Source organism: Ictidomys tridecemlineatus, chromosome 4 (assembly GCF_052094955.1).
Source record: "Ictidomys tridecemlineatus isolate mIctTri1 chromosome 4, mIctTri1.hap1, whole genome shotgun sequence".
Lineage (NCBI taxonomy): Eukaryota > Metazoa > Chordata > Mammalia > Rodentia > Sciuridae > Ictidomys > Ictidomys tridecemlineatus.
Genome location: NC_135480.1, coordinates 65,427,143 through 65,448,956, shown reverse-complemented (window position 1 = coordinate 65,448,956; position 21,814 = coordinate 65,427,143). Strand labels below are relative to the sequence as shown.

The following is a 21,814-nucleotide window of genomic DNA, read 5'->3' as shown; positions in this document are numbered from 1 at the left end:
CCTAAGCACCAAAAACTAACAGAAAAGCTAGCTCAGACTTCACTCCCTCCCTCCCAGGCCTTCCACCTCAGACCTCAAGGATCTCCTCGTTGACCTAACTTTGAAGGCATTCATCACATTACTATGGAGCAGGTCCACCTTCCATGGAAATTCATTTTGTCATGTACATGACTTGCTCCCCTCTCCATGAGGCTGGAAAGAAGGAGCATTCTCTGATTGTATTTCTGTCCTTGTCCTGGAACTGTGACCAGGAGCGGTGGTATTGCAAGATCCTAAAACTTAGTTCTTTTTGTTTGTTTGTTTCTTTTGTGAGACTCGACCCTTGAAACTACTCAGAGAGAAGGGGAACACCTCTAGGTCCAGGTTGTGTTGAAAATGTGCTCTGAGAAGGACTGGAGTTATCCTTGGGCTCAGATTTGTGGTAGTAGCCTCTTCTACTAGTAGGCCGCTAGGTGTCAGTCAAAACAGTTGTGAGGACGTGAGACTCTCACATGCCTTCAGAAAATCTCAGGCTGAAGTTTTCCTTCTTTACTCAGAGCTGGAGCTTCTTTTAGACAACTTTAGAAACATCCCCTCCAGCCCAAGAGCCAGTGATGAGGAGCCCAGGGTGTTTGAGACACCTCTCCCAGGTTCAAACAGCTTTATTAGGATGTCGTTCTTGATTTTAGGTGAAACCGTCTCTTTGTGCCTTCTGCCTACTCCGCAAGGAAATCAAGGGCACCTGGGCCTGAGGATGTGCCAGGCCTGTCCAGGCTTGGTGTTGCTGGCACAGGGGGAACCCCACTGCCCTGGGCTGCCCTCCCCACCAGTGCCTCTCTCCTGGTCCAAGCACCGTTCCTCCTCAGAGGATGGAGGAAGGAAGGAAATGAGAACACTCTGTACCTCTGTGAGAGCGCCATCTTCTCAAGCCCAGGTGACTTCTTCCAGCAGGGTCTAAAGACCCAAGCGGTATGTATGAATGTGTATCATCAGACAAGCCTCCTTTTCACTTCTCCTTCCCAAGAACCTAGACTTTGTTTAGGAAAATCTGCTTTTTCTAACAAACAAACAACAATAACAACAAGCGATGAGATTATTACCAATATCCTTCCTGGTCACAGTTGTATTCTTTAGAAATATATAGAACAAACCCCATGTCTCTTCCACTAGGGATCTGAAGGTGGAGATTAGGCCATGCATTCACACATCCATCTCTTCAAAAGACCTTTCCTGGGAGGCCACCTCGTGCGTGCCAGGCTCCAGATCTTCTCATAGGGATCATAAATAACCTGACAATGAATTCAGTCACAGATAGGTCCACTAGCCTTTACTGAATATGAACTACGTATTAGGCGAGGTGCTCGCTTTACACATCTGATGTTTTTTGTCTTATGATCATCTTATGAGGTAGGGTACCTACATCTCCCATTCACGAATGAGGAACTTGAGGATCAGAGACTTTAAATAACTTGACCAATGGCCCAGAGCTAGTGAGTGGTGAGGCAGAGTGTGGGTACACAGTTCTCCAACTGCAAAACCACCATAACTGTGGGCCTGGCATGGGGCTCCCTAAGGCAGCTGAGGGGCTGTGAACCTCTCATGTAATATGTTACAAAAATATTGCCCCCTTTCAAGTTTTCAAACTCAAATCCCTCATTTTCTGTTTTTTTTTTTTTTTGGTTGTTGTTTGTTTTTTGAAACCAGGAGTGCACTGCCACTGAGCTACATCCCTGCCCTTTTAGTTTATTTTGAGACACGGTCTTGCTAAGTTGCCCAAGCTGGCCTCAAACTTGCAATCCTTTTGCCTCAGCCTCCCAAGTAGCTGGGATGATAGGCCTGCACCATCTCACCTGGCTTCTGTTTTGTTTTTTTGTATTTACATGTACAGAGTGATTTCCTTTTTGTTTTTTTCCATAGAAGTACAATTTTCTCTCACTACCTTAATTTGGACACAGAATAGAGCACATGGAAACCAATAACAGTAATTTGGATATTTTTTTTCCTCTAGAATTAGTTTTCCTTTTATATTATTTTAATTGGTGTGATAAGAATATCAAAGAAAATTTTCAAGAAAACAAAAATGATTACTCTGAGTCTTATATCCTGATACAACTATTTCCATTATAATCCATCTAATTGGGCAGTATTTGTATTTTTCTGAATAGTTTATTTCACATGGCCTAATGTCCTTATGGTCCCTTTGTGTTGTTACATGTGGCAGAATTTCCTCCTTTCTGAAGGCTTTGGAGTATTCCATTATGTGTATATAACATATTTTCTTTATCCATTCATCTGTCAATGGACATTTAGGCTGTTTCCATATCTTAGCTATTGTGAATAGAGCTGCAATGAACAGAGGAGTGCTAATGTTTCTTCAAGATGTTCAATTTTTTTTGGATAAAAATGCAGATGTGGAAATAGTGAATAATATGGTAGCTCTATTTTTAATTTTTTTGAGGAACCTCCACACTTGTTCCCATAGCAGCTGCACCATTTTGCATTTCCACTTGTTATGTGCAAGGGCTGCCTTTCTTCACATCCTCACCAACACTTGATATCTTATTTTTTTTTTAATATTTTTTTAGATATTGATGGAACTTTATTTTACTCATTTATTTATATGCAGTGCTGAGAATCGAACCCAGGGCCTTACACCTGCTAGGCAAGTACTCTACCACTGAGCTACAACTCCAGCCCTTGATGTCTTATTTTTTTTTTTTAAAGAGAGAGAGAGGGGGAGGGGGGGGGAGAAAGAGAGAAATTTTTTTTTAATATTTATTTTTTAGTTTTCGGCGGACACAACATCTTTGTTTGTATGTGGTGCTGAGGATCGAACCTGGGCTGCACGCATGCCAGGCGAGCATGCTACGGCTTGAGCCACATCCCCAGTCCTGATGTCTTATTTTTGATATTAGCCATCCTAAAAAGTGTGAGATGACTTATCATGTTTTTTAAATATATATTTTTAGTTGTAGTTGGACACAAAACCTTTATTTTATTTTATTTTATTTATTTATTTTTATGTGGTGCTAAAGCTCGAACCTAGTGCCTAGGTGAGCCACAATCCCAACCCCCTTATCATCGTTTTGATTTGTATTTCCCTGTACTTAGTGATGCTGAAAATTTATTTTTTTGTCTTATGCCTGTGGGCCATTTTTATGTCTTCTTTGGAAAATGTCTGTTCAAGTTTTTTGCCCGTTTTTTAAGTCAGGTCACTAGATTTTTAAAATTATTGAGTTGTGGGAGTTCTTTATATATTTTGGAGATTAACACCTTATCAGATACATGGTTTGCACATGTTTTCTCCCATTCCCTAGATTGCCTTTACCTCTGTTGATGGTTTTCATTGCTATGCAGAAGCTTTATAGTGTGATGTGGTTCCACTTGCTTGTTTTGGGTACCTGTGTCATAGCCATGAAATCTTTGTCAAGCCTAATGTCCTGATGTTTTCTCCTTTCCTCTGTTTTCCTCTAGGAGTTTTATAGTTTCAGATCATATGTTTGAATCTATAAATACATTTATTTTTTATTTTTTTAATTTTTTGGTGCTGGGGTTCAAACCAGGGCCTCATGTATGCCAGCTCTTCTGTACTATTGAGCTTAAGCTTTGAGAGTCTTGTAGTTCCATATGAATGTTAGAATTGTCCTCTGTAAGAGATGACATTGGATTTGATATGGACTGTGTTGAATCTGAAGACCACTTTATGTCGTATGGACATTTGAACAACATTGAGTCTTCCAATACATGAACACAGGATGTCTTTCCATTTGTTTGTGTCTTGCTTAATTTGTTTCATCAATGCCTGGAGTTTTCATTGTACAGCTGTCTCACCTCATTCCCGTTAGGTTATTTCCTAGGTATTTTGTTCTTTTTGGTGCTGTTGTAAGTGAAATTGTTTTGTTTTGGTTTTTTACTTTTTCTTTTTTGGATAGTTTGCTAGTATATAGGAATGCAACTGGTTTTTGTATTTTACGTTCTGTAATTTTACTGAATTTGTTAGTTTGTGTTGTGCGTGTGTGTGTGTATGTGTGTGTACAGGCGTTGCTGGGGATTGAACCCAGAGCCTCGTGCATGTGAGGCAAGCCCTTTACCAACTGAGCTATATCCACAGACCCTAAATTTGTTAGTTTAAATAGGTATTTTTATGTTACGTCAGGGTTTTCTATATATAAGATCATATCATCTGCAAACAGAGACAAGTTTACTTCTTTCTGAGTTGAGTTGAACACTTTACATTTCCTGTTCTTGCCTAATTGTTCTGGCTAGGACTTCTAGTACTAAGCTGCACAGAGGTGGTAAGGTAGGCATCCTCACCTTGTTCTTGATCTTAGCAGAAAAGCTTTCAGTTTTTCACCATTTGTTTGATATTAGCTGTGGGATGTATAGAGAGAGGGGAGCGAGGAGAGAATTTCTTTCTATTCTTGGTTCGTTTTGGTTTTACTTTGAGTATTAAATTTTGTCAAATGCTTTTTCTGCATCTATTGAGGTAATATTGTACTTTTAAAATTTTTTTAGATGTTTATGAATCTTTATTTTATTCATTTATTTATATGCAATGCTGAGAATCGAACCCAGTGCGTCACACATGCTAGGCAAGTGCTCTACCACTGAGCCAGAACACAGCCCCAATATTGTATTTTTTATCATGATTCTGTTGATGTTGTGTATCACATTAGTTGATTTTTGTCTTGTTTTGTGGTGCTGGGGATTAAACCCATGGCCCTGTGCATGTGACAACTCTACCAACTGAGCTATATCCCAACCCACATTAGTTGATTTTTGTATATTGAACTATCTTTACATCCCCAGGAAATAAAACCTACTTGATCATGGTGTACAATCCTTTTTTTCCCCTTTCTTTTTCTTTTCATTTTTTGAGAGAGAGAGAGAGAACTTTTATATATTTTTTCTTTTTTTGTAGTTTTCGGCGGACGTAACATCTTTGTTTGTATATGGTGCTGAGGATCGAACCCGGGCCTCACGCATGCCAGGTGAGCGCACTACCGCTTGAGCCACATCCCTAGCCCCTGTACAATCCTTTTAATGTGCTGTTGGATTTGGTTTGCTAGTGTTTTGGTGAGGATTTTTTTTTTTTTTTACTTATATTCATCAGGGTTATTGGCTTATAGTTTTCTTTTTTGTCTTTGTCTGGCTTTGGTATCAGAATTAAGCTGATCTATGATGTAAATCTGGAAGTGTTTCTTCCTCTTCAAGTTTTGGAAGGTTTGTGAAGGACTGGCTATCTTTAAATGCTTGGTAGAATTCAGAAATGAAGCTGTCTTATCCTAGATTTTTCTTGGTTGGGAGGCTTTTGATTGCTGATTCAATCTCCAAATAGTTATAAATTTGTTTAGACTTTCATTTTGTCTTGGTAGGTTGTATGCATGTAGGAATTTATACATTTCTTCTATTATCCAATTTGTTGGTATGAAGTAGTTCATTGTAATCTCTTATGTTCCTTTTTATTTATTTCTGGGACATCTGTGCACAGTCTCTTTCTGATTTTGAGTCTTCTCCTTTTCTCTTAGTCTAGCTAAGAGATAATCAATTTTGTTTATCATTTCTCAAAAAGAACTCTTACTTTTGTTTTTTTTAAAAATTGTCTTTCTGCCTTCTATTTCATTTATTTATGCTGAGATCTTTATTATTTCCTTCCTTCCACTAACTTTGGCCTCAGTTTGTTCTTTTCCTACTTCCTTGACATGTAAATTTTGGTTGTTTGAGATCTTTCTTTTTTTCAAGGTAGGCATGTAACATTTTCATTTTGGCTGCATCCCATACCTTTTGGTATTTTGTGTTTTCATTTTCATTTGTCGCAAGGTATTTTCTCATTTCCTTTGATTTCTTCTTTGATACAGTGGTCATTCAAAATTGTGTTGTTTAAGTGTGTTGATGTTGTGTATCACATTAGTTGATTTTTGGTTTTGTTTTGTTTTGTGGTGCTGGGGATTAAACATTTTTAATTTTAATTAGAAGAATTAAAAATTTCAATGTAAGTAGAAGAAAATATAGGTGAATATTTACAAAATCTTGGTATAAGGAAGGACTTTCTACAGATGAAACTAAAGCTGAAAACATACATGGTGATAGATCTAGTTATTTTTAAAAATGTAAAAAACTTTTATGTTGCAAAATTCACTATAAACTAAGAAGACAAAGGCTATTAGAAGAACATATCTTTTTTTTTTTTAATTCAGTGTTGAGAATTGAACACAGTCTTGCACAAACTAGGCAAACCTGGAGAAAAGTATTCTTAACCAAAATTTGTGTCTTTAACTTTCAAAGGCCTTTGTCAGATCAATAAATGAAAATATAAGCTAAGGGTGATGGCACATGCCTGTGATCCCAGTGACTCTGGAAGTTGGGGCAGAAGGATCATGATTTTGAGGCCAGTCTCAGCAACTTAATAAGACCTTGTCTAAAAACAGAGGGGTCAGGGATGTAGCTCAGCAGCAAAGCACCACTGGGTTCTATCCCCAGTACAAAAAGAAAATATACATTTGAGTGAGAATGGCATTTTATATAAGAAAATTTCTTAAATGTCCAATAAACGTGATAAAAGTTCAACTTTACTTTTCATCAAAGATAAGCAAATTATAACCACAAAGGGAGTAAAGAATAATACATGTATGTGATCTGGACACGAACTTCACAGATCAGCAAAAGCCTTTATTCAGGAACAGAGTCACGCCTCTGATGGACCCACTTTCATGATGGAAAATGAGCCACCAGCCAAAGGGGAAGTTTATGCTTAAATAGGTTATACTGAGGGGTGACTTAATTAATGAGTTTGGGCACTCAGAATCTGGGATCTGTTTTACTGGGCAAGTTGGGTGTCTGGGATCAGCGGTTAGTATCTGGGCTTTGTCTTCACTGTGCCAGGGTCTAGGGAAGAATATGATTTGGGAAGGATCAAAGCTTTGGCCTCTTCCCAGAGACTGTCATTCCAGACCTGTTGCGTATGTCCTCCCTGGGGCCTGTCTTGTCACTGGGAAAGAATGTACTGGAAAAGGATCAATGTATTGCCTTCTCCCTCACCCCCTCTCCCCAGGCCACACTATTTTGGGGTTTGTCATTTTCCATATCCAATATTCCAGACTCTGAAAGGAAGAAATGAATTTGGAGTCAAGATCAATCTCTGGCTACTTACTGCTGAGAGGGGGTGACATTGTGGGGACCTCCTTTCAGAGTCCTGGAAGTGAATTTTGGGGGACATGCAGAGGGGACTATGTGGAAGAAGTTTAGAGGCCATCATGAGGATGTCAGTTCTCTTTATGCGGCCCCAGAAGTTCAGGCAGTGAATGACAGGAGAAGAGATGCTTTGAGATGTTTCCCAGTAGTTGTGGCTGAACTGGTCACTTTATTAAGAAACTGTAAAACTAAAAACAGGTAGAAGAAAAGAAATTATAACAATATATGAAGATTATGGTTTTCCGGGTTAGGGAAACAATTGTAGCATTTAAAATGAACACTATTTAGCTTACTAGGGTTAGGAGAATAATTTTGGTGTAAAAAATGAATATTAAGTAATTTATAAGTGTAAGGAAAATAAATTTGGCATGTAATATAGTTGAGGACCCTATCATTCTTAATTAAGACTAAATCAGATTTAGGGTGCTCTTCCCATGATTTCAGGGGTCTGGTTCCTTTGGAGCATAGCAAGCATGATTAACCTTGGATCCATACTTTCCTGATGGTTTCATTGTCTCCATCCTGCTTGACAGATTAAGCAAAACTAGAACAGAGATGCAATTAACAGCATAGTTACAACTAGGAACCCAGCTACATGTGTAGAAAAGTACTTAAAAGGGTTAACGGAAGAAATTCCTTTAGCTAAACTGCCCTAAATCTCTTCATTATCAAAAAGTAATGTTTTGGCATTAACCATGGCCAGGACCTGAGATTGAAATTATAACACACCCAAAGAAGCATAAAGGATCAATTCCCATTAGATTATTGTGACACTGAAGTGGCACCCCCTATCTCCACAGAAAAGCCCTCTTCACCATGGCTGATTTTAGGACTGTCAGAAAAAGAGTCGATTGTAGATAAACTTCCTATTTTCATGTCGCCCTGTTTACTTGGCCACTGGCCGAGAAGATACCAGCACTCCAGGTGCTGGACACCCCCTTACTAGTTTTTCACAAATATAGTACTTTGAAGAAATGTGCAGACAAGGCCTCTGGCCTTGAGCTGGGCTTCACAGAGATGTCTACATTTTTAAGATAAGTTACAAATGGGCTCATGGTAACAGCTGGCAGGGGGAGGAAAGAAAGGGGAGAAGAAGCTCTCCCCTTCTCAGGTGTTGTCCTTGAAGAGTTAACTTGCCCAGAACAGTGAAAGAAAAAGCTGCTTTTATGTGAACTTCTGCAGACTGTGAACTTCTGAGCCCCTCCCCTTTCATGCTGGGTATAAAACTCTGAAACTCTCTGAACTCGGGGTTCAGGGGATTGATTGATTACAGCAACGGCTGTACCCTCTGAACCTGGCTGCAGGCAAATAAAACTGTTTCCCGCTATCTTTGGTGCCTTGCCTCGTTTGTCCCTACAACAACACTTTGCCATTGAATCTCAGTGTCATTGTATGGAAGCTAGTAACACAAAAGTGAGTAATATTATAATGGCACTGGAGTCTCTGAGCCCCATAAATCTTTTTTTCCCCCCAACATAAATCTTGTACTCGTTCTCCTAGCTATATAACAGAATCTTTTAGTTGCTGTACCTCGCTCAGAATTTCCTGATCAATAAGTACTTGAGTTTGCCAGGTTTCAGTGTAATTCTTATGAAATTGCTGAAGGTCATGTATTGTTTGGATCTCTTGGTGTGAGGCCAGGGCTGCTGTGGAGGCAGAAGCAATGATGCCAGCCAAAACAACTCCACCAGCTATTAACCATCAGATCAATCATTTAGCCCAGTGTTTTAACTCTTGCATGAACGCTACTGAAGGTGTTTCCTGCCATGGTTCTTTTAATTTTACAGGGAGCCAGGTAGCTACTGGCCTTTTGAGAATCATAACGGTTTGTTCTGGGCTCTGCCATATGGTTTGATCGACACAGTGATGCAACATACAAGTTTTCACATTTAACATGATCCATATTTTGTGGACATGATACTGTATTTGAATGGGCACAGAAGATAAAACATAGGGATTTAATACATATGCTGGGAGGTGGAATTCTTTGTGAAGGGAAAAGTTAAGATGGATAACATTTTTTGATTTATCATACTGAGACTCACAATTCCAGACCTGAAAGTCTCCTGAGTTAAACTTGTTTTCCATATGGAGTCCTGAATTGACCCAAAATCCATTCTCATGGTGGGAGATAATAATTCCCCTTGTATCAGTACATAACGGAGCTGTGTTATTTCTATAAACATGAGTTACATTGTCCCCATGAGAGAATGTCCATCCCATATCTCTAGATTGAGTGTCTATCAGTTCCCCATGAGACACCCCCCCAATCTATAACCTGTTTTCCTGCAACAGAAATATTTTGTGGATAAGGTGTAACACATTCAGACATCATAACAATTTATGTGGTGGATCCCTGTGACTATGGAGAGAGCATAGGAGTCTGTTTAATGAATTGTTTTTTTTTTTGTTTTTTTTTTTAAAGAGAGAGTGAGAGAGGAGAGAGAGACAGAGAGAATTTTTAATATTTATTTTTCAGTTCTCGGCGGACACAACATCTTTGTTGGTATGTGGTGCTGAGGATCGAACCCAGGTCGCACGCATACCAGGCGAGCGCGCTACCACTTGAGCCACATCCCCAGCCCCTAATGAATTGTTAACATTAACTTCCTGCCTGGCTGAAGAGCCTCTGCCAGTGAGAAAAGTAAGCCTGGTCTCTTGATCCTGCTCTTTAAGGAGGTGATGAAGCCAGGTTTGAGCCTTGGTGTGGTAACAGTATGAGTTATCTAGAGAAATGCAAAGTGGGGGTCAGGAGGAAAATCCTGAGTAAATAAACAAAAATTGCTGGGTGCACCCAGTAGTCAACAAAGGAGCAGACAAGAAAGGGTGGAATTAACATAGAACGGGGAACATCAAACCATATTACTGGGAGAGCACTAGCAGGCTGTGAAATATGGGACCAATAAATCTCTGTGCCATTAGCCATGCTCGTAATTGTGTATATTATGAGAATCAGCATGATAAACCTGTTACCAGGAATAGTAAATTGATCTATTTTCCCTGTTCCAGGTGGTCCTGGAGCCAATTAACCTTGTCTCTTACCATTCCTGATTAGTTTACATAGAAACAGCATTCTTTCCCAACTGGTTTTGCAGGATGACAGATGCCAGGGAGTCTAATGGCTTTCATAAACTCAAATTAGTGACCTGTTGGATATCTACAATAACCTGTGCTGATATTTTATAGTAAATAGAGGTTCCTAATCCCACTACTCCTGTGTTAATCCGGGTGGATGTTTCTAGCCCTATGAGTAAGGAAATAAATTGGGGAGTTCTCCTACGTCTGGTATGTGCTGTTATTGGAATGGGTAGGCTTTGGTTGTGGGGTTAAATGTCAGTTTGAGAAATAAGTAAAATTAAGGTACAGAGGCCAGTTTAATTTTGGTAGGCAGGGATAAATGTAGGCCTCACAAATAAAAAACCTCAGAAGTTTGTGGGGGCATCAGGCCTGGGAGAGACACAATTGTACATCTTAAATTCTATTTAAAAGAACTATTATTTTTCTTCTAAAATTCCCAGGTATGGCTGTATTTTGGTTAGAACTGTTTTGCTAGGTGTTCAAGATCAAGCTGGTCAAATTGACCTTGTTCCTATTTGCTGTTAAGCGTTACCCTTGGGAACTTGAGAACAGCTCCTTAGCCCTTCAGGCTGATTCAGAGGGCAGGAGCCAAATATTGGTTTTCTTGGCCCTTTTATTTTAACCTTAATCTTTAAGACTTGGTCTTTTTTAATATTTATTTTTTAGGTGTAGATGGACACAATACAATATCTTTATTTTTATGTGGTGCTGAGGATCGAACCCGGGTCCGACCTGTGCTAAGGGAGTACTCTACTGCTGAGCCACAGTCCCAGCAAGACTTGGTCTTAAACATGCAGCAAGCCAGTCTCACCAGTCTCAAAATAAGAGTACTGGACTTTAATTTCAATGTCTGTACCTTTACAGTCATTTACCCTTTTTATTTAATGGGGGTCTGTATTATCTGGAAGTTAGTCTTACATCCTATCTGTCCTAGAGGTGATGGCTTATTATCTCAATTTAACCCAGGTTGTGTGTTCTTGAAGAAGTACCTCTGCAAACAGTAACAGGCAACAGTTATAGAGTTTCCAAGGAAAATACAAAATGAAATTTATTAATAAGAGTAAAAACATATAAGTTGTGTAATAGCTACCTTGAATTTTGGCTGAGTTATGTATTATATCCCTGTTTTGGGATCACAATAATCTTTACAACAAACACCAATCTTTTGAACACAACTTTAAATGAGCTGAAGTTCAGCCTATGTGCATTCAGGTGGGAGGCAGAGCTTTATCTCAGGTAAGGCGGGGCTCTTCATAAATCCTAGGTGAAGTGTTCTAGTCCTGAAGCTGATCTTTGCCTCTTTCTTAAATGTCATTTTGCGTAGTTTGCCTATATTGTTTCTTGAGTCTATATGAATGTTAGTATTTAATTTAAAACATAAGCCAAAGAAAGGCTGAAAGAGCTTTTAACTTTCCTTTTGTGTGAATTACTTCAATGTAAAAAGTAACATAAGATTTAGATTCAGTTACAGAACACTAAATGATATGAATAAATCCCCAATTAAATTTGCTATTCTTATAGTCAAAATTACCGTTATAGATAACTTTTGTTTGGAGAATAGCAGCTTGATAAAAATGTTCTTTTAAATCTCCTGCTTTGAAGACTTGTATACCTGGAAGATATGAACACATTTAGTATGCTATACTGATGTTTTTACATTAACCAAGTTTAACTTTTAAGGGAAAATTTAGACTCTGTAATGTAGTGTAATACTTGAAAACAATGGTTGTTGCTGTGTAACCAGTTTTGTTTAGATCCTAATTCCTTTAAGACTAGTTGCTCTAAAGAATAAAACTTAACAGACACAATGTTAAGAGTAAATTAATGTTTTAAGAAATCCTTGTCAGTTTAACATATAGATTAAATCTTGGTTTTATATCAGTACCTTAGTATTTGACCTTAGGGAAAAACCTTAAATAGCTTTAACTGATTGTTCCACATACATATAGCCAACACATAAACTTGCTGAAATTTCCCTTTACTTACATAGACCTTCTTATCACTTACTTAGACCTTCATGTTGTTTATTTAATCATACAAAGACTTTCTTACCCAGAAACATTTTATTTTTCTTTCTACTAAATGTAGTTCTATACCTAGTGTTGGGTACAGAGCAGGCTGAACTGTGTTGTCTGCAGGGCAGGCTGAACAGATGTTGGCTGCAAGATAGCCCACTCAAACCCCCCTCTATCTGGTCCTTTATCACCTGTTTGGGTCAAGTCCCGCTCAAGGCTGAGCACTCAACCCCCCTTGGGCCAACAAGGCAGCTTGCAGACCCAGAGGCTATATTTGGGTTATAAAAACTCCCTCCTGCCAAGCCCCCCTCTCTCTTGCTCTCTTTCTCTTGCTCTTTCTCTCTTGCTCTCTCTCTCTTGCTCTTTATCTTTCTTGTGTGCGCTCTCTGTCTCTCTCTTGCTCTTGCTCTCTCCCTCTTTATCTCTTCTCTTTTCTCTCTCTTTCCTTCCTTCTTTTCTCTTTGTTGCACCGCTGCAATAAAGATCTTTTGGTCACTCCGAGTGTTGTGGTCACTTTCCTTTCACCTAGAATCTTCTAGTTTCTCTTTCCTATCTGTTGACCCCTCTTTTTGTTTACATTCTGAAAAAACCGTCATGAAATTTCTGAATTTAGACAAATGACTCCATTTGTTTTTTTAGTTGTAGATGGACACAATATCCTTAACATTTATTTTTATGTGGTGCTGAAGATCAAACCCAGGGCCTCACACCTGTGAGGCAAGTGCTCTACCACCGAGCTATAGCCCCAGCCCCAAATGACTCCATTTTAATAAATAGAAATACTTTGTTATTTATAGTACTCTAATTGAAAACACAGTTGAAACTTTTGGACCCCTTGCCCATAGAATCACATCTGTTTGTTTACTAATTCTGAAAACACAAACAATGGAATTTAAAAAGTTAAGAATACTTGATATTATATTTAACAGCATTTTAACTTTGCAAATTAATCAGATGCTTCTTACAAGCACATTTATGAAGACTAATCCTATATATGTCAAATCTAATTCACTTATTGACTATAAGAATCAAAGTAACAGCTGGGTGCAGTGGTGCATGCCTGTAATCCCAGCAGCTCAGGAGGCTGAGGCAGGAGGATCATGAGTTCAGAGCCAGCCTCAGCAAAAGCGAGGTGCTAAGCGACTCAGTGAGACCCTGTCTCTAAATAAAATTCAAAGTAGGGCTGGGATGCGGCTCAGTGGCCAAGTGTCCCTGAGTTCAATCCCTGTTATCCTCCCCACCCCCCCCCAAAAAAAAAATCAAGGTATCAGAAAAGTGCATTGAACAGCGTTCACTTCTTCCTTGTTAAAGAAAAATCCTAGAAACAATGGATTTATACATTAACATTTTACTAGTTGTTCAACCTTCTAGTAAAACCTGAGTTAGTAACTTTAAAGATACCCTTTATTCTCATTTGTTTACCAACTTTAAATTGAACCTTGTAAGTCACGTGAATTAAAGGTACTTGGATGCATATTTTTTAAATTTTCATTTATGAGCTCATTCATCTACATGACAATTTTGATACACAAACACATGCAGACAGGACAATACACAGAACAAACAAAGGCCTTACAGCTTTTTAAAACCTATTAGATTGAGAACTAACCCTTGCAAATTGGCCTCTGAACAAAGCAGAGTTAAAAAAAAAAAAAAAACCTCTATAGTTGGATAAAATTTTAACTTAGGAACACAGAATTAAAATCATGAGCTAAAATATATATATATATATAATTTTAAGTTAAGGGAGGACATTTACCAGCTAGTTGTGCCCTTAACATTTCTTCAGAAGGAGAATATTTGCCTGCTGCATGGCCATTCACCATCCCTGTAACCTGGGGCTCCTCAGATGTATTAGGGGACTTGGGAAGTTGGCTGCTTGGGGAGGGTCACCTTCTCCAGGTACCTAGCTCATGGGTGGGGGGTGTGAGGTTTAAAGACCCTCAGGGGTGTCGCCCATCCACTATGGCATGTCAGGGAAGGGACCAGCCAGATTTGACTGCCCCAGACTCCGCCTCCCTCCCACCTTGGGACACAGGCTGAGTCGGGCCTGCTGGCAGTTTCCAGGAGGGTTTTAATTCCTGGGAATAGTCCACCTTCGGGGTCCTGGTTGTCCATAGCTGGGACAGGGCTTGGTGGGTGGCCTTGGGTTATGACATGCTTTTATCCAGTGTCCAGTCTGCCCACTTCAGAAACAGGGTCCAGGAGGTGTATTGGAAGGTCTGGTGGGGTGGCAGTGACCTTTTTTATAGATATGGATGGCTGAGGCTAGGAACTGATGTTTAGTTTTAAGATGCTTCTCCTTCTCCTGTTTAGCCTCATCTTCCCCACTGTTAAAGGTCTTGAAAGCAGTATCTAGAAATTCTTCCAGGAAGCTTTGGTGCCCTTCTCTGTTTAAGTTTTTTTATGGGTATCAGGTGCAGACCTGCTGATAAATTGAATAGGGAGAAAGAGTGTCAGCAGGAGTATAAAGGTCTAGGGTGATATATTTGGCGATTGAGTGAAGGAAAAAGAAAAGTTGGAAGTAGGGAATCTCAGACAACTTTGCCAGTCTGTAATTTCAGACAATTTTGCAATCTATAATAGGTAATTTTTAAATTTTGGAGAACTTCTTGATCAAAGGTCTCATACTTGGACCATTGGTGCAGATTATCTAATTTGTATTGTGGCCAAATTTGAGTGCTGAGCTTAATGAAGCATTTGATTTTGAGGTCAGTTTGGGAGAAGAAGGTCTTAAAATTGGTAAAGAGACAGCCCAAGGGGGTGTCTCTGGGAACTGAGACAATTCCCACATTTGGAGAGGCTCGATGGAAGTGACAGCTGAGAACAAAGCATCCTCTGCCCTCTTAGGTCACCAGACTGGACTTTTCCCACTGGGGATTGGGGAAACGTCTTTAACCCCATCTCAGAGGTTGGGGACCCCTGGGTCCTGACTGGCTAAAGGGTGGGTTCCTATCTGCTGGAGACCAGACAGGTAGAGAGATGAAATCTTATCTCTCTGGAGAATTTAAAGGTAGGAACAAAATGACAAAGAGGTCTCTGATCTGTAAGGTTTGCTGAGTTTGTAAAAGAAAGAAGATTGGGGAGGGGGGAATAGAAACAGGACACCTTCAATACCAATAAAAGATTTGATACAAATCCTTGCACTGTCCACATAGCATAAGGCAAGAATTTAGCAGGTGGTCTATACTTGGTACCCCTGAGGGCTATTAGGGCCAGATTTGGGACATGAGACCTTTGTGCAACACCAGGAAGTGGCCCTGGCCAGTTGCCTCTAGTTGCTGTAAGTCCTTCTCTGTCTCACGCACCAAATTTCTTCCACTCAAAAGCTGTCAGTTGCTCAGCTAAAGTGGACTGCAGAGGGCGTGAGGGGCCTGCATTCCATAGGATGGGTTGGGCACAGTCAGTTTGAGGATTCAACTGTACCTCCTATGAGCCAAGGCTTCGGGGCCCCCCAACTTTTAGAAAGCCATGGAAGTGCCAGATGTTCAACAGTCACTTTCCAAGCCTCATCAGTCTTTAAACTGACTGTGGGGAGAGGAAATGGATTTAGAGGGAAGGACAAAATATTACCTTTCTCCTGTTTCCCAGTCAGGGAACCAAAATGTTAGCACAAAAGGACTAGGCCTGATGCAAAGTAGGGGTCAGCAAAAGCCTTTATTCAGGAACAGATTCTGCCTCTGATGGACCCACTTTCCTGGTGGAATATGAGCCACCAGCCAAAGGGGAAGTTTATGCTTAAGTAGGTTACACTGAGGGGTGATTTAATTAATGAGTTTAGATGCTCAGGAATTTGGGATCTATTTTACTGGGCAAGATGGGGTTCTGGGATCAGTGGTCAGTATCTGGGCTTTGTCTTCACTGTGCCAGGGTCTAGGGAAGGATTGGATTTGGGAAGGATCAAAGCTTTGGCCTCTTCCCGGAGACTGTCATTCCAGACCTGATGGATATCTCTTCCCTGGGGCCTGTCTTGTCACTGGGAAAGAATGTACTGGAAAAGGATCAATGTATTGCATTCTCCCTCATCACCTCTCCCCAGGCCACACTATTTTGGAGTTTGTCATTTTCCACATCCAATGGTATGTTCTTCTATTCTTCTTCTTCCTCCTCCTCCTCCTCCTTTCTTCTTCTTTCTTCTTCTTCCTCTTTTTCTTCTTCCTCTTCCTCCTTCCTCCTCCCCCCTCCTCCCCCCTCCTCCCCCTCCTCCTCCCCCTCCTCCTCCCCCTTCTCCTCCTCCCCCTCCTCCTCCCCCTTCTCCTCCTCCTTCTCCTTCTCCTTCTTCTTTCCTGTTCAGTGCTGGGAATTGAACCCAGGGACCGCTGAGCTACACCCAGACCAAAGATACATACTATCAACAAGGGTTTGGAGATTTAGGTTCAAATAGTGTTGGATTTGTAAATTTATAATGCCATTATAAAGAGTATTCTACTACTAGGAATATATGGCAAATAAATAATTAAGGATTTATATATTCCACTAATCCTCTAATATCCTAATACTAATATTCTTAGTGTATATCAAAGCACTGCCTGTAATAATTAGAAATAAACTAAATGTCCCCAAACTGCGGATATATGTTTAGGAACAAAAATAAATATTTACAGAGAAATATTTAAAATAACAAGGCAATAATGATATTGAGGCTGAGAAAACAATACCCCAAATTGAAGCCTTCAGAATCAAACTTTCTCTCAGACCAGCTACCCTCCTTTTTCTTACCCCTTAACCTGCCCCAAGCAAGCAATAGAAACTAGGATTCTTCTTCCCTCAGAGAAATCAGAACCACTTTTCGCCAAAGCCCACTGTAACACCTAAGAATAAATTTTAACTCCCCCTCACCTTTCTAGGTAAGGTTTGGCCATGAAGCAATTCTCTGCCCCACCCTCTTTGATTCCAGAAAGGTTCCTGCCTCAAAACAGAAGGAAGAAATGCCACATAGAGAGATCAAGAAGAATCTGAACAGATAGGCCTTGCTGCCCACCCCCATGGACACTGTTAAATCAGATCCTTTCTTCTAGTTATTTTGTACTTAGCTGTCCATCTTCATCAGACCTAATGGAGGGCTGGGGCCGTAGCTCCGTGGCAGAGCGCCTGCCTTCCACGTGTGAAGCACTGGGTTTGATCCACAGCACCACATAAAAATAAATAAAAGAGGGGCAGGGGTTGTGGCTCAGCGGTAGAGCGCTCACCTAGCATGTGCCAGGCCCTGGGTTCAATCCTTAGCATAAAATAAATAAATAAAGGTATTTTTGTCCAACTACAACTAAAAAAGTAAATATTAAAAATAATTAAGTAAATGAAGATATTGTGTCCATCTACAACTAAAAAAAATATTAAAAACAAAATAAAACAAAACAAAAACCTAATGGATAGTCTACCCTGGGGCCCTTGGGCCTTCATTCTAAAGTTTCCCATGTAACACAGAATAAGAATCAAATAAATGTGTATGCTTTTCTCTTGTTAACCCGCCTTTTGTTTGTAAGGTGTTGGCCATGATCCTTTATGATGATCAGGAAATGGATCACCCCCTTTTCTGGTCCTATAATAGAAATGTAGCCAGTAGAGGGGAAATGTTGCTAGTTTGATAAACTCACATTAAAGGTCTAGGGAGAGATTGTTTTGATTCAGCAGAATAATTGAGAATCTCTGTCTCAAAAGGAATGCAAAAGGAGGGCAGAAATGCCTTGTGCGAAAGGAAATGGAGATTGGTAACAAGTGCTTTGGTTTATAGCCAGAGGAGATTGGAAATTGAAAAATGGAGGGAGGGAGGGAAGAAGGGAGAGAGGCTGGGCCACATGTGCAGGGATGGCCAGGAGATTCTTCCAGTGATACGGAAGGCTGCTGGACTTAGAAGAACAGCTCTGGAATACTCAGTTTCTGTTGTTCTCTGAATTGTGCTTGGATATGAGCTTCCTCTGTGGACCAAAATCTTGGCCATATTTTGGGGAGAGAAGGAGTTGAGGAAGTGTCCAACAAGGTGATACAGTGTAGAAGGGACATGTGTCCAGGGGGTGAAATAAGGAGTGGGGATTAAGGCAGAAAAACAGAGATAGAGGTGATCAAAAGAAACTTGGCCCCACCTTCCAAAATACAAGACCCTTCAGAGACATTGGTAGGGGCTTGGGTTTCATAACATTCATAGCACAGGGGTTTGAGCTGAATTCTTTCATATCTCAAATGTTAGGGAGACTCCAGAGGGCTGGTGGACCTTCTAAAATATTTGTGGGTATAATGGGAGGGAATCACAGAATTGCTTAGGAGGTTTCATAGGATAAAATCTACTCATGCGAAGGTAATAGCAGTATTTATTTTCCTCTTTTTGTTTATCTGTATTTTGATTTTTCTATAATGGATCCCTTTTATTTGTTATAATTTTTTAAAAGAAGGAAAATGTACTGAGAGAATAGGTGAATTCACACAGAGACAAAGCTGGAAGAGAGGTGAAAGGGGAGTAAGTGCTTAATGGGCATGGGATTTTCCTTTTGGGGTGAAGTACGTATTTTAGGGCTCGATGGATGTGGAGGTTATCTAACACTATGAACACAGTGAAAGCCACTGGCTAATTTTATGTATGTGAATTTCACTTTAATAGGAAAAATATAGAAAAAAGTGTACTGAGAAAAAACATACAAGATAAATGTCACTTAACTCTTCCTCCGCTTGGCAGGCAGGAGGCCTTCCTCCTGACCCAGCCCTGTCCCCCTCCAGCACATCCACCACCCCCTCCCAAGAACCTTACAGCCACACAGAGCCTGAAAGGGCCTATTCTTTCCTGTCTCCGAGCCTTTGTATGGGTTTTCTCTTCTTCTGGAAGGCCCTCCCCTTTCCATTCACCCTTCAAAACTCAGCTGAACATCTCCTTTGAGAAGCTCTCCCCTGATTCCGTAGTCTGAAATGCCTTTTTCTTGATCCCCAAGAGCCCTCTGGTCAATTTCCTTCCTTTCTCTCTCTCCCTCCCTCCCTCTTTTTCTCTACACCTCTCTACTAGGGTTTGCACCAAGGGGCACTTTACCACACGGCTACATTCCTAGTCCTTTTTACTTAATTTAGAGACTGAATTGCCCAAACTGGCCTCAAACTCACAATACTCCTGCTTCAGCCTTCTGAGTGGCTGGGATCACAGGAGTACAGCACCTTTCTTTCTTTCTTTTTTGAGACGGGGGTCTTCTGATGTTGCCCAGGCTGGTTTTGAACTCCTGGAATCGGTGATCCTCTGGCTTCAGCCTCCTGAGTAGCTGGGACTACAAGTCCATTCTTCTACTCCTGGCCCTTCTGGCATTTCTGTTATTTTAGGGAAGGTAATTGTGAAACATTGGAGAACAAGGCCTCAGATTTCCCTCTGTGTAGCTTGTGAGCCTGCCCAGGAAGAAGCCACAAGATTGTGGAATAATAAGAACACACTGGGGCTGGGATGTGGCTCAAGCGGTAGCGCGCTCGCCTGGCATGCGTGCGGCCCAGGTTGGATCCTCAGCATCACATACAAAGATGTTGTGTCTGCCGAAAACTAAAAAATAAATATTAAGATTCTTGAAAAAAAAAAAGAGCACACTGATAAACTGATAATCATCAAAAGTAACACACTTGGGGTTGGGAATTGTGGCTCAATGGTAGAGAGCTTGCCTAACACGTGTGAAGCCCTGGGTGTTCAATCCTTAGCACCACATTAAAAACTAAATAAATAAGTAAAATAAAGTTATAAAAAATATTTTTAAAAAAGTAACACACTTTTCTAATGTAAAAGTTAGTTGCCTGAGCATGAAACTAAAAAGGATTCAAAGATGTTTAAATGGCTTACTGTGTGGCATTTACTTTTTTTTTTTTTTCCATTTTATGGATTATTTAAAAATTGTAGCATGAATAAAAATTCCAAGCAACAGATTAATAAAAACATCAATCTAAGTAGCAAAATGATCCAATATGGGGCTTATAGGGTTGCAGAATTTTTTTAAAAAATATTTTTTAGTTGTTGATGGACCTTTATTTAATTTATTTAATTATATGTGGTGCTGAGCAAACACTCTTCCACTGAGCTACAACCCCAGCCCAGTGTTGCAGAATATTGAGAGTTTAGGAAAATATGGCTAAAAACTTATAAAAAGCCATGGTAGGTAATAGAATATTTTTGATACTTTGCCCCCAAACTAAGATGTAGTATTACTCTCTTAGGATGGTGCTGAAAAATAGCTAAATCTTGCAGGATTGAAGGTGAACCTAGACACTGGGTGTGGTGGCACGAAACTATAATCCCAACTACTCAGGAGGCTGAGGCAGGAGGATCACAAGTTTGAGCCAGTCTGGGCAATTTAGCAAGACCCTATCTCAAAAAGAAAAACAAAAAAAAGCTGGGAATGTGCTCAGTGGTAGAGCTCTTGCCTAGCATGTAGGAGGCCCTGGTTTATATCCCCACAACCAAAAAAAGAAGAAGAGGAAGAGGAGGAACACCCTACTCATATAATGGATCTAGGCAAAAACCGTTAATGGCTGCTAAAATTATTAGGTGAACAGCTAATGAAAAAGGCTTTAATGGATGATCAGGCTTCTGACCCCTGAACCTTAGCGTTACTCAGAGTGGGACAGCCAGGCCTTCCTTGCCTCTGATATGAGGTAGTAGGAAGTACACAACCCCAATTAGAAAATGTTATGCCCAAATAAATTGGACCTGAGTTTAATAACTCCCTAATCACCAGTTTACAAGAATACTAAGGATAGAGAAGCCTGCTAAATGACAGTGTAACCCTATAAGAAAATTAAATAAAGAGAATGGGAAATATAAAAAGACAAATGACTTAAGTACCTCAATAAATAAAGAATGTAAAGAGGCTGGGGTTGTGGCTCAGCAGTAGAGTGCTCACCTAGCATGTGTGAGGCCCTGGGTTTGATCCTCAGCACCACATAAAAACAAATAAAGGTATTGTGTCCAACTACAACTAAAAATAAATAAATAAATATTTAAAAAGAATTTAAGGAAAGAGGGGTTGGGAAAATGATAGATTCAAGGAGACCTTTTAAGGACTTAAGAGACATAACAAATATGAACAAACAATGAAGGTTTTTTTTTAAGACAATGGGGGAAAATATACATAGATTGTGTGTGCTGATTTACCTTAAGGAATATTGCTAATTCTATTATGTGTGATAATGGAATTGTGATTGTTTCTTTTAAAGTTCTTACCTTTTAGAGATTGAAATATTTATGATGAAGTGATAAGATATCTTGAATTTGCTTTAAAATGCTTTCCTTAAATTATGTGGGAGGATAAAGCAAGGGCACGAAATATTAAAATAATTATTGATTCTAGGTAATAATGAACACATGAGGCTCATTATTCCATTCCTTTTGTGTATGTTTGAAAACTTCCATAATACAAAGTTTTAAACAAACCTAAGGCTGAGGTTGTGGCTCAGTGGTAGAGTGCTCGCCTAGCACTAATGAGGTACTGGGTTCGATCCTTGGCACCACATTAAAAAAAAATAAATAAATGTTATTGCATCCACCTACAACTAAAATAAATATTAAAACAAACAAAAAAACCCTAAATTCCATCAGCAAA

General features: G+C 39.8%; 1 long non-coding RNA gene across 1 annotated transcript in view; it reads left to right on the top strand.

The window, feature by feature from the left end:
• The first annotated feature begins 228 nt into the window (after positions 1-228).
• LOC144377142 (uncharacterized) overlaps positions 229-21,814 on the top strand; it is a 33,689-nt gene continuing 12,103 nt past the window's right edge. Inside the window, exon 1 of the long non-coding RNA XR_013437810.1 lies at positions 229-948. This is a non-coding gene — a long non-coding RNA (uncharacterized LOC144377142). The remainder of the gene's footprint in view (positions 949-21,814) is intronic.